Source organism: Mustela nigripes, chromosome 10 (genome assembly GCF_022355385.1).
Source record: "Mustela nigripes isolate SB6536 chromosome 10, MUSNIG.SB6536, whole genome shotgun sequence".
Taxonomy (NCBI): domain Eukaryota; kingdom Metazoa; phylum Chordata; class Mammalia; order Carnivora; family Mustelidae; genus Mustela; species Mustela nigripes.
The window spans coordinates 22,418,076-22,431,379 of record NC_081566.1 but is presented as its reverse complement, the minus strand read 5'-3'; the positions used below and the strand labels follow the sequence as shown (position 1 = coordinate 22,431,379).

The 13,304-nt window shown below is 39.5% G+C and overlaps 1 protein-coding gene across 1 annotated transcript in view; it reads right to left on the bottom strand.

Annotated features, from left to right (window-relative positions):
• Nucleotides 1-13,304, bottom strand: part of PLA2G4A (phospholipase A2 group IVA) — a 191,818-nt gene that overhangs the window by 177,415 nt on the left and 1,099 nt on the right. The gene's annotated exons all lie outside the window — the stretch shown is intronic.

Sequence of the window (13,304 nt, the reverse complement as noted above, 5' to 3'; positions counted from 1 at the left end):
GGTGGCTCAGTTGGTTAAGCATCTGCCTTTGGCTCAGGTCATGATCCCCAGGTCCTGAAATCAAGTCCTGCATGGGGCTTCTTATTCAGCAGGGAGCCTGCTTCTCCCTCTGCCTGCTGCTCCCCCGGCTTGTGCTCTTTCTCACAAATAATAAAATCTTAAAAATAAATAAATAAAACACACCAATAACATAAACACAGCGGTTAAATAAAGCAGCCTGCAACTGCTAATACAAAAATGTGGTGCTTGGAGAGGAAAGGACACAACCAGCCAGAGAGTTCGGAGGGGACAGGAAATACACCTAAACAGAATTGTGGCCGTGACAAAGAGGAAAGACCACAGCATCTTTTAGATGGGCCAACTTCCCTCATCTGGTTATTTTAAAAAAGCGCGCATGCACATGCAGACACACACACTCTAAACGAAACACAATACCTCTTCACAATTGGGAGGTACTAATCCAGGTGAACCTATTTTAAGGGCCAGAAAACTGGCTGGCCCAGTTTCACAGGCTGCATTACAAACAAAGCAAGAATGTCTCCTCATGCCTGAGCCAGTTTTTGATTTTTTCTTTCCTTGACTATCTGGTTTGCTCTTATTTTCCATCATTTTACCTCTTGGTGGCCAAAACCAAGCCACCGTTCTCACTATATTTTAAGTTCACAAAATTGGAAGGAATAGTCACAACCACCCACAGGCAGAACTTCCTTGTACAAATATATAAGCTGAGACCAAAGATGTACACAAACCTAGTATAGCGGCCAAGAGCGGACTGCCTAAAAATGTTGGCATGTTGGCAAAATTGGCTTGTTGATTATTTTAAATAAAAGTTATGTAAGGAAGAGCCAATGCACAAAGAACACTCTGACCCCCCACATCCCACCCTCCCATCCCCACCTTTGTCTCCAGAAAGCGGGAAATAAATCTCCCAAGTGAAAGGTATGCTCCCTATACCAGAAGATAGGAGACATCCTTATCACCAAAGATGGGGAATTCAAAGCTGAAAAGGCTGTATGAACAATGTTTGTTACTTCTATGAATTTAATACCAAATTAGTTTAGGATTCTTTATTAACTGATGTACCTGAACAGAAGCTTCCTTGTCCTGTCAGCTCCTCACAGACTTACTGTCTGTCTAAAAAGTATAAAAACTCCCTGTCTTGGCCATTTCTTTTGGTATTGCTTCTATGCACACGTAGTTAAACTTTGGGATTTTTTTCTCCTGTGAATCTGCCTCATGTCAATTTAATTCTTAGACCAGCTGGAAGAACTTTGAAGGGGAGAAAGAAATTTTTCCTCTCCTATACGAGTCAAGTTCACCCAGTAGGAGAAAGGGCTAAACACAGCCCTTCACTGTCAACCAGGTCCTCCTTCTCTAACCTTACCACACTTCTTCCTCTTCCCTGCCCCTCACACTCAGGCTAAAAAGGAAATACAGTCAAAATGAAAAGGACACATATATATATAAATTTTAGCTCGACCAGAATTTGAAGTTACTAGTTGGTGATGCAGAGTAGACTCAAGATATACATTAGAGAGAAATGAAAAACTGAATTTATATTTGGTCAAATAAAACTTTAAAAGAGTCATTTTCATCTTCTACACTTTTATAGGTTTGAATTATAGTTATAAGATGATTACCTGCAAATACCAGATGCACTGTTTTAAAAATTCCTCTTCCCGCACAGGCATTTATGAAGTAATACCACACCGACAAGTGTTAAGTACATAAGTACATTATGCTCATTTTCTGAAAATGTAGAATAATGTTCTATCTTTTCTTTAGGAGAAATGGGTAAGAATTTTGCACTTGGTGTTACTGCTTTTTATTTTATTTTATTTTTCTTTAAGATTTTATTCACTTCTTTAAGAGAGGAGAATCAGAGAGAGCATGAGCAGGGGGGAGGGGTAGAGGGAAAGCAGCCTCCCCCCCCCCCCCAAGACCGAAGCAGCCTCCCCACTGAGCAGGGAGCCCCATGCAGACTACTCCTGGGATCATGACCTGAACCAAAGGCAGATGCTTAACAGACTGAGCCACCCAGGCACTCTTATCACTTTTTAAATATATCTAACAGTGTGACACAAAATGCTAGGGGGGAAAAAAAAAAAAGATAATGTTTTGAGAAGCATATTTACTTCTACAGCTTTCTTTCTCCAGACCAGACAGCTTACAAAAATGCTCCCCTAGGGAATATCTGTGTTTTGTTTTGTTGAGGGGTCCACTCCCTCCTTAATTGCTGCCTTTTTTTTTTTTCCATGACATACTCAAGATTGCCACAGGAGGGAAAGCCATATCTTTTCGTCTAAAGGAAGCCATCCCGGGGAAACCCCCAGGAATGTCGTCATCCTGACTTAAATACTTCATGAGAACTATTTTATTACTGAATGAAATTATCAACATTTTGGGTTTGTTTTACTTTTCAGCTAACACGATAACCATTTCAGGAAGCTCGTGAGGTTGCCCCTGCAGTAAAAATAGGGATGTTGACTAGGATTTTAGAGTGGAGAGAGATGACAAATAAATACTGTGGAGAGTAGCAAGACTGTGGAGGACAGAGGCGCTATACACCCACCCATCCCAGGCATTACCGAGAAGTTAAAACCACTAACCTGGAGATGAGGATTCCGCATGCCCTGAATTGTGTTACTTGCAACAGGAGTTCAAATTCACGGTTCTTTTCTCAGGTTTTAAGAAACTTTAGAAAGGTGCTTCCAGAAACTGTGAATGGTAGTTCACATTGGAAATGAACAGGAAATCCTGTCTTTTGTAGGATTAAGAGCTGAGTAGATGTGCATTTGGAAAGAATATTCTCAGAAGTTCTTAATCTTTTCTATGCCCTGGGAAAGCCAAGGGACCCCTTAATACGTATGACATTATGAAATTCGTGAAATAAAAACACTGGATTATGAAGGAAACCAATCATATTGAAATACACGGAGTCCGTGCAGTCCAGTAGAGCCTTATACGGACGGTATTTATACATACTTTAGAGCCAGGAGGCACACTTTTCTCTTTCTACCTCTGTGGAGTGCACCTATTTGGTTTTTAAAGTTCAATGTAAAATTTTTGAGGACAGAAGAATTAACAGCACCATAAAGGGTAAAATGATTCAAATCTAAGTTCTTTTTTCTACTGTCTACCTCTGCTAGCACCATAATGAATGTGTTAATTCCAACATGAATTTTTAGACGTTACATGTAATAAACACAGGTTGGACTAAATTAGAAACACTGTCATTGGCTTCAAAATGTGAAATTTACATTTTCTCAACCTTTGACAACACGCGGGAGAACAGTACCGTGGACATGAATAAAATCTACACGAATACCCCTGTTGCTCTTCTGCTGGTGGCATAAGATGTCCCAGTGGGTTTGTAAAAACACGACGTTAACAAAAACAGTGCTAGACTGTCCCCTTCAGTTTGCAGGTGTCCCTTCATTTTGGACGACAGGAAGAAGTAAGATAACTATATTTAAGCCACAGCCTCACAGATATGGGTAGAACCAGGAATAAAGTACAGAATAATTTTCCAATTCCCGGCATGTCTCACTGGGGTAGGAGGACAGGAGGACAGAGAATTCTGAGCAAACGGCAGTGCATCTGGGAAAGGCTGGAGTCAGGAGCAAACATTTCCGCCACTAGGAGCTTCCCCTCCTTACCTTACTGCTCCGCTTAACCCCCACAGACTTCATAGCTTTCATTCAGGAGCGCCTGTGGCCCTAATGGTAAGAGGATTTACAAGGGGCCTCAATGGCTCAGTCATTTAAGCATCTGCCTTCGGCTCAGGTCCTGATCCCAGGAGTCTCACGCTGGGGCTCCCTGCTCAGCAGGAAGTCTGCTTCTCCCACCCCCTCTGCCCTCTTCTCCCTTACTTGTGCTCTCTCCCATGCTCTCTCCCTCTCAAATAAATAAATTTGTTTTTTAAAAAGAGGATTTATGAAAAATAATGAATAAAAAACACAAGATTTACTTTTAAACTTTGAAGAAATGCACGAGTCAATATTTCAGTATTATTTTCACTCCTGAAAAAAAAAAATTTGATTATAGGAACCAGCTGTTCTCCAAATCTCTAAGGATTGAGAAAGAAAAAGAAATGACTTTTAGTTGCAAAATGAAAGGTTTATGTCAGGTTGAAGAAAAAACATCCTGATACCAAGGCTGTGAAAGAAAAACCTTTCTGATGGTCAATTACTATTATATGTTTTCACCATCTTTATACTACAGAGCTGTAATGGTTTAAATTCTATCAAGCACTATCTTGAGGGAGGACTGATGGCTTCCAGGAGCCTGGAGAAGTAAGCAAATGCCGAGGAAAGCAGGAGGGGGGGGTGACCTACCGCAGACACAGGACTTAGCTAGGCACCCCACAAATGCAGATACACTAACTGTCAATCCAAATTTAAAATGGCAACAACAATTCTAACAACCAGGACAAGAAGAAAAACAAACCCAGCATGATGGTGAAGTCTCCTGGGGCAGGTTCCAGCAACTGGTACAGTAAAAATTCAACAGGCATAAAAGAAAGACTCAATCGCTTCCCTGCTGCCCTCTGGCACTCAGGCCAACTTGTAACCACTCCCTGTTTGTTAATAATTACCTTACATAAAAGGATCTGCATTCTATAAGCTCCTGAATTTCTCTGCATTTTTGTTTTAGGTGCTTTGCTTCTGTTTTGTGTTTCTGGGTACTGGGTATTGGTTGTTCCTCTTGAGCATTTCCAGATTTGCTTGCTTGTTTGCTTGCCTGCTTTCAGAACCCCCACCCTGGAACAACTCAGCCATTGTAGCTTCTCTGAGTTTGCTCCTAGTGTTTAGCTGGAGAACCACCACATAACCTGACAGACGGGTTTTTATTTTTGGTTCACGTTCTCAACACTCAGAGAGGCCCTGGATGGGACACAGCATCTTTCTCAGTTTCTCTGTGAACTTGCATTCCTGTTCTAGAAAATGGCTTCCTTCTCGAGCTCATCTCTCACCATCGCCCTCCTCCTCTCGGGGCAGGCGACCTCATCTCCCTTCACTACAAAGGCAGCCCCAGAGGGAAGTTTCTTATCTTCCCACCACCCAATCAGCAAACTCCCTGTACTTTTGGGTTCCCTTCCTGTCACACTGGAGGCAGAATTTCTCCACCTGTTACAGACCTGACCCCACCTGTGGCTCTCTGGACACAAAATCCTTCTCTCTGCTGCAAGTACAGGATAGCCATGCCTTTCTTTTCTGCACCAAACTTTCTCCTAGAGGACTGCCTGGCAAGCCTGTCAGAGTCCCCCTGCTCCATATTCCTCTCCCTCCCTTTCTCATGTTTCTGCCCAGTCGACAGATCTCTCTAGAGGGTCTGTTGCTCACACAGTGCTCCTGTCTCCAGATCCTCACCTCCCATCCACCTGCCACCTCCCGTCCACGTCTTTCACACCCTGTCCCCTGCCCTCCACTAAAACAGCTCTGAATCAAGATCACTGATGACCTCCGAGTTTTCAAATGAAGTCACTATTTGCCTGGAACCACTTTCCCTCTCTCCACCCATAGCATCACCCTAATCCCTGGTTTTAAACCACCCAGCTCCCTTGGTTGCTTTCTCATAGGCTCAGATACAAATGCTCTGCATGGAGCCCCCAGTTTGAGCCACAGCCCGCTCACACCACTCACCTCCCACACACGGCTCTCATCCCTCCGAGCGCCGCTCCTGGCTCATCTTAGCCAACCCTTTCCATCCTTCCACTCCCCAGGTTATTCCCAATTGTTTGTTTGTTTTTAAAGGATTTTATTTATTTATTTGAGAGAGAGAGAGAGAGAGATCACAAGTGGGCAGAGAGGCAGGCCGAGAGAGAGGAGAAAGCAGGCCCTCCCATTGAGCAGAGAGCCCAATGCAGGGCTCGATTCCAGGACCCTGAGATCATAACCTGAGCTGAAGGCAGAGGCTCAACCCACTGAGCCACCCAGATGCCCTGGTTAATCCCAATTGTTGAAACAAGTTTGCTTCCTTTATTATCTGTTTACTGTTTGCTTCATTATTGCTTCTCTCCTCCACTGGGCAATGAACCATCACTGCTTTATTCACCCAAGTATGCCCCAAAGGTTGCATAGTGCCTAGCCAGTCATCAGTATCAATGAAAACTTCCTGAACTGGTGATGGAATAAACATGCACCTAGCCCAGTGATCAACAATTCCTGGTTGATATTAGTATCTGGATTTTTTTTTTAACCCAACAGGTAAAATTCGTAAGTGAAAGAGCACAGATTTTCTAAACTGCTTCCTATAACACCTGTTCTTTTTCTGTGTATTAAAAGGATACATTTTTTCCACTATTTTGCTAGGCACGCTATATCCTATATTAATAAAGAACTGGAAATTATTTTTTCCTCATGGAAAACTGTAATTTATGAGTGGTCTTTTCACTCTAACGATAGTGTACAAGGTATTACTCAAACAAACCAATCTGTCAATCTAAAACATAGTAAACAGTAAGAATTTTTGCAAACACTGACTGAATCTCACAAAATGGATTCTTTTTTTTCCACTGACAGCAGAAGCATAGTTCATGATGAGGATAAGAAGGAAAAAAATCCCATATAACTACTGTGAACTTTTATGTATTTTAAATATAAATTCTTAGTGGTCACCACCTAAAAAAAAAAAAAAAAAAAAAGAAGTACCAAGTAGGGGCACTGGGTGGCTCAGCCAATTAAGCTTCCGACTTTGTCTCTTGATTTTGTTTTAGATCATGATCTCAGGGTGAGGGGAGTGAGCTCTGCACCTGGCTCTGCACAGAATGGGCTTGGGCTCGCTCTCTGTCCCTCCCCCTGCTCTCACACACACCCACTCTCTAAATAAATAAATAAAAATCTTAAAAAAAAAAACTACCAAATAGTAGATTTTAAGTAATCATCTTAAGAGAGTGCAATTAGTCTACGGCCATACCACCGTGAACACGCCCGATCTCGTCTCTCAGAAGCTAAGCAGGGTCGGGGCCTGGTTAGTACTTGGAAGGAAGAGAGTGCAATTAAATTTTAACTAACCCAGAAATCTCTTTAAATTAGAATTTTTGCTATGTGGAATCTTCCTAAAATGTTATTAGCATCTTCTTCTAAGGGTCAAGGATCTAACAATACTTTGAAGCCATTACCTGAGCATGAATTCCCATTATATATTAAAAGTAGGGATTTAAAAGACTGTGTCATGAACTACAGAAATACTCTAGTGTTATCTCTTTAAGATCTAAGAGACCTCAATCAATTTTAAATTCATCTGTCTTTTCTTCATGACAGTTGAATGGAAAGGAATTCAATACCTGTTTGAGGTTTGTGGTATATATACCAAGGGACTGAGAGATATTAAGAAATGTTCATTAGAGATGTAGGTGTCTACACAGCAGGTCCTCATAACTATATGTACCTTTTGGCACTTTTCCCCAAATTGCTTTTCTATAAATTCTTTAAGAATTGCTTTAAGTTACTTTTCCCAATACTTGAACCAAATACATGTAAAAAGTCTACAAAAATGGGTTACTCTCTTGTTTCAATAAATTAAAAATGTGAAACCAAAGGAAACTAAAGATACTATGAGTCTGTCTGCCTCCAGCCTATCCCAAGCAGACATAACCTCTTCTACAACGACCCACCCAGAAGTCAGCAAGAATACCTCCTTCCATAAGGGGTCTCACATCCCAGATGCTACACTCAACCAACTCACCTTGTTAAAGCTGTGGCCATTCAAGTGTGGAGCCAACGGCAAGCATGTCAGTTCACTGACTGAAATGCAGCTCCTTGCTGACCCGAGTTTCCAGCAGCCCAGCTGCATCCCACAGTCAAACCTGCCCCACTCTGTGTTAGTTACTATCAAGTTAAGCATATGCACAAGAAGCCATTTTGTAAGTAAAGTTGGCTTTCAACCCTGAAAAGTACCTGGTTTACCATAAGTTCTTGGAATGTTTGGAAAGGTAAAATAATAAGGATTTATTTAAACCTGCAGTGAGAGTAACCACTTTGAGACAAACACTTTAGGCCAACTTCCAGGATTAATAAGAATGGGAAAGAGCAATAGGCTCTGTGGGTCATACTTAGAATATTCTAAGAGAACGTTCTACTACCAAATCAAATCAAAGTAAAATCAAAGGAAAAAACCTTCACTAAAATTAGTATTTACATAACTCATAATGTTGTCTATTTTATATTTTTGGCTAAAACTTCATATTCTTTATTTTCTTGAAGTGACATATATCCATATAAAATGCCACATAGTTCCAAGACAAGCAATTCTAAGACACACTACTTTTCCAATTGTTTTTTAAATGGTTGTGCAACTTCCTCTGTTATGTTAATCAGTAGCCCAGTTATAAGTGCAGAACAATTGAGTTAATATGGAATTGCGTTGTATATTTTCTGGTTCTTCCCCTATGATTTTTCTGATGTTAATAAAAATTAGAATACGCGGACAGCCTTAATAGCATGCACCAAAATTGAAAATATAACTCAATCAATTAATCACTTGAGGCATACAAAATGCATGAAAACGGAAATGGTAAGACTTGGGCATTAACCCATTTCCCTTTTTGATAGCTCTCTTTTCACATCTGTAGAATGTAAATACCTGCTCTGCTAACATAACATGGTTATTGTGGGAATGAAGTTCTTAAGCAACCTCTTTATAACCCACAAAACACTATGAAAATGAAAGGTATTTTGGGGGCAGCACCTGGGTGGCTCAGTTGGTTAGGCATCTGTCTTCGACTCGGGTCACGATCCCAGAGTGCTGAGATGGAGCCCTGAATCGGGCTCCATCCTCAGTGGGGAGCCTGCTTCTCCCTCTGTCCCTTCCCTTGCTCCTGCTCTCCCTCTCAAATAAATAAATAAATAAAATCCTAAAAAAAGAAGAAAGAAAGAGAGGATAGACGGAAAGAAGAAAAGAAAGAAAGAAAGGTAGTTTTTGTGGACCTGCTGATATGTTTTCTGACTGAGTAATCAAAAAACAAATTGTAAGGTAAATAGTAAAATCAAAACTAAGCAAGATAAGCTAAGTACTGTATATACATGAATTTTATGTATTGTAAGATCATGAAATTACCCAGATGATGGATATTTGCTTTCTAATTTGGAATCTCCTGTTACCTAAAATGCCTGAATTTCCCTGCACACTCCAGAAGTCAAGAAAATGGGGAAGAAGATTAAGGGTGGGATCAGGTCTTCACTCCACCTGACGCTGAGAAGACAGTAAACGAGAAAACTGGGAGCAGCCTCTCCTCTCTATCCCAGGGGCTGTCAAATGTGGATAAGGATAACATACCAGCTTGCTGAGTTTCTCTCAGGTCATTTAAATTCATTAAATAACTAATTAGACTGGTAGTGCAGCCTTCCAAATCTGCTTAGGGTGAGCCCTGAATTATTTCAGCTTATTTTATATTTGTACAAAGGGGAAATAAACTGTATTTTCAAAGAACACTGTAAGGCTGAACTAAGAGATAGAGAAGATCAAAACACCGACTCAGGGAGCAAGCATAGCCTCAGGTTGGCGCACCTCTTTTTTTTCTCAGGCAGGTGAAGATATCAAACGATCAGAACAGGATTTGCTCTATTTTCTGTCTTCTTTGGAAAGGATTCCAGAACCAACCAACCTTTGGGTTCCCTCAACTGTCACTGCCCTAATCGTCCAGGAGTAGGAGATGAAGAAATGCTGATAATGAAATCCATTTTCTCTGAGTCGGTTCTTGACAAGACTAGGCAGTATCTTTCTTACGAAAGCTTTATAAGGAATCATGTAACCCTTAGTCCTATCTTCGTCTTCTCTACATGTCAAGAGTCTGGATGTCTCCGGAGCTATGGGAACTTCTACTAGGGTTTTGGCCTCATCTCTGAACCCTCTTCAATTTCTCTGATTTTGAAGACTATGACAGTCTATGAGAGCAAAAATGACTTGCTTTAATTTATCTATGCATCTCACCCAGCTTCAAGGAACAGGTTTCAGGCAAAATAAGAACAATCTTCCAAAATTGAGAAAAGCAGTAGTAGAATTTCTACCTCCAGTTTAACATTTAGTCTTTGCTATTGAGACTGCAAACACTTCAAAATTATTGAGGACCTTAAAGGGACTTGGATTAGGTGAATTATTTCTATTGATATATACCATATTAGAAATTAAAACTGAAAAATATTTAAAAATCGAAAAAGACAATTCATAAACATAGACACACCAGTGGCGATTATAAAATTGCCCAACCTTATTTCTGAACAAAGTATAAATTTAAACAAGATACTGTCTTATACAACAACTGACTACGTTTTTGAATCTGTTGTTGTTTGTTCTGTTGGTGTGATTACACAGTGTTAGAGCAGGGAAATTCTCCTCTTCCGTATGGCTTATAAACTGATACAATTTCTCTCAAGGGCAAAATGGCAAAAATATTTCCATGACATGTTGTTAAATATTTCTGAGAATCCTCCAAATACTCTACTATTATTATTACTCTTATTTTACAGTTGAGAAAAGAATGTTTTGAAAAACAACTGGCTTATGATCTCACATCATGTAAGTAGTGGAGCTTTTTTTAAAACATGGGCATACACTTTTAAGAATCTATCCAAAGGAAGAACAAAGATGAGTACATACATTTATATAAAGGGTCTTAGCCGAAACATTACTTACAATAGAAAACTAATCCACCTAAACATCCAACAATTTATAATCAGCCAATGTAACATTTCCACAGGCTAAAAATTACATCATGGTGAGAACCACTCTTGTTCATGGAAGGACTGCCATTACTTGTACAGCACCTGACATGTAGTAGCGACTCAATAATATTTGTTTCAGAGATGAATGAATATAAAATTATACACGAGTATAAAAAATCACGCTTTAACAGAAAATTTCATGACTGAGAGTAAGCGTGTTACAAAATGGCAAAGAGTGGTATGTGAAACTAGTGAAACAAGGAGGCCATTTGACAAGGTTCTCAAATGTCTCGGTGGTCTACACAGGCAAACCAAAATCTAAACCAGTCTAAAAACTGACCCTCCAAAATTGAAATGTAAGGACAGCCAATCACAAACAGCCAACTAGCCTTTAAACTATAGACAATCAATCGTTTTGTTAGGTTGACTCCACTTTCTTTTAAAAATCTCCCCTTGGAGATCCTGCCAGGGAAGCCACTATCCCATTCCAATCGAGTTTTATTCAAATAAACTCTTAAAAATTTTTGATAGGCCTCAGTTTACCTTTTAACAAATACCACAGTTTTGTAAAATCCACATGTGGGTGCATGTATATAGAAAAACGCCTGTAAGTATAAACAGATGTATACACATGAATTTGTGTCTCTTTGTCTCTGTACTGATGTGTAATAGTTACTCAATAAATATTTGTTGATACGGATGATTGACACAATGAATGACATAACAAGAATTATCCCTTGAGGGGATTATAGGTCATTTTTTCCTTTCTTCCTTTGCGATTTTCTATATCTAAGGAAATCTAAACAGAGAACAGGAATTATCTTTTTTTTTTTTAAAGATTTTATTTATTTGACAGAGAGAGAGAGAGAACACACACCAGCAGACAGAGCAGCAGAGGCAGAAGGAGAAGCAGGTTCCCCGCTAAGCAGGGAGTCCGATGTGGGGCTCCATCCCAGGACCCGGGATCATGACGTGAGCCGAAGACAGACACCTAACTGACTGAGTCACCCAGGCACCCCAGGAATTATCTTTGTAATAAGCAAGAATATTATAAAACAATCCTAATGGGAAATATTATTAGGAATTATGGAATGAAGGCAGTAAATACAGACATCCCATAATCCAATAAAATACAACTTGTATCTTATTCTCCTATTTGTTTTACTTACTGCATTCAGCAAAAAAGAATATCAGATGTTACAGAAAAGGCAGCTTAATATTGTGCAGTTAGTTATTAGAGGCCTTGAGTCAAGAATCTAGGTCACTTGGCTCTCAGGCAGATAGTTTTTTCTGTTACACCAAATTGGTTAGAGCTCCAGAACACTAATAAATAAATGACACTATGGGCACTGCAATACTCACCGTGCAACAGTTCTTAAAAGCAACATGATTTGCTAATTATTTGATATTAGCAGAAAACTCCAAAGTTCTAAAAAATACTACATGTTCATGTGACATGAATTGTTTCAGAGGGCATGTGATCTTCCTACTGGTCTATCCAAATCTGTGGATCGGTACGTGTATTGGACAGCATACGTGTATTATTCAGGGAAGGGGTCTATAGCTTTCATAAGATTTGTAAAAGGGTCTGTGCGCTTAAAAAAAAAGTGAGAATATCTAAAGCTATGAAGTCTGCAAGCAAGAGGAGGGAAACAAACTGAAGGTAAAAAAAAGGCTTATGAGAGGAAAAAGAACCACAGCTAACTCTGTCTTCCTCTTTTTTATTCCTGGAACATGTTTTAATATGCACATCATTTAGTTTCATGATTTTGCTTTCTAAGTAGTAACACCAGGAAAGATAATGATGGGTTAAAAACACAGGCCAAATTATCAAGTCCTAGGAAATCTATTTAATAATTTTCCTTTGCCTAATTAAATGCAAAAGCAAAATACTTGCAAAGTGTGCATCTTTTGACACTGTAAGTCACTACAGGAGTATTTTGCATTTATGTTAATTAGAAAAGGAAAATTATTTAAAAAGATTTCTTTGTTTCTTGTCACATAAAAAGTGCTGTCCTTTCAGGAAGTTTGTAAAGCTGCTTTGGACAAATGCAGAATACACACTTCTCTGTGCATTTCACAATTGTTGCTTAATTTAAAATTTAACTCTTCCTCAGCTCAATAACAGAAGCAAATACTTTTTTCTTATGCCAACATCAAACTGCCAATGTCAAGGTTTAGGGACCTCTGGAGTAAAATTTTAAAAATCCTTAACAGGGTTTGTTTCACTACTATTCCTTGAAAATATCTCTTGGGCTACAATTCCAAATTTCTGCAACAAATAGAAACGAAACACAATACAAACTCTCCTTGAACTCAAAGGTTATATATGCAAATATCGTAAATGAGAATTGATACCCATCCAAATAAGATGCTTCTAGTATATCTTCAACTGCCTTAGCTGAATAAATGCTTACATCATCAACCATTGTGAAGAGCATGTCTTGTTCTAGCTTTTGAGATGAAAAATCATTCTTTTTAACACTACCTTGACTATAAGTTGTAGGAACTTCAGATAAGTTAAGCCACTCTTAATCTTTTTTTTTTTTTTTTTAAGATTTTATTTATTTGTCAGAGAGAAAGCGAGCGAGATCGAGCACAGGCAGACAGAGTGGAAGGCAGAGTCAGAGGGAGAAGTAG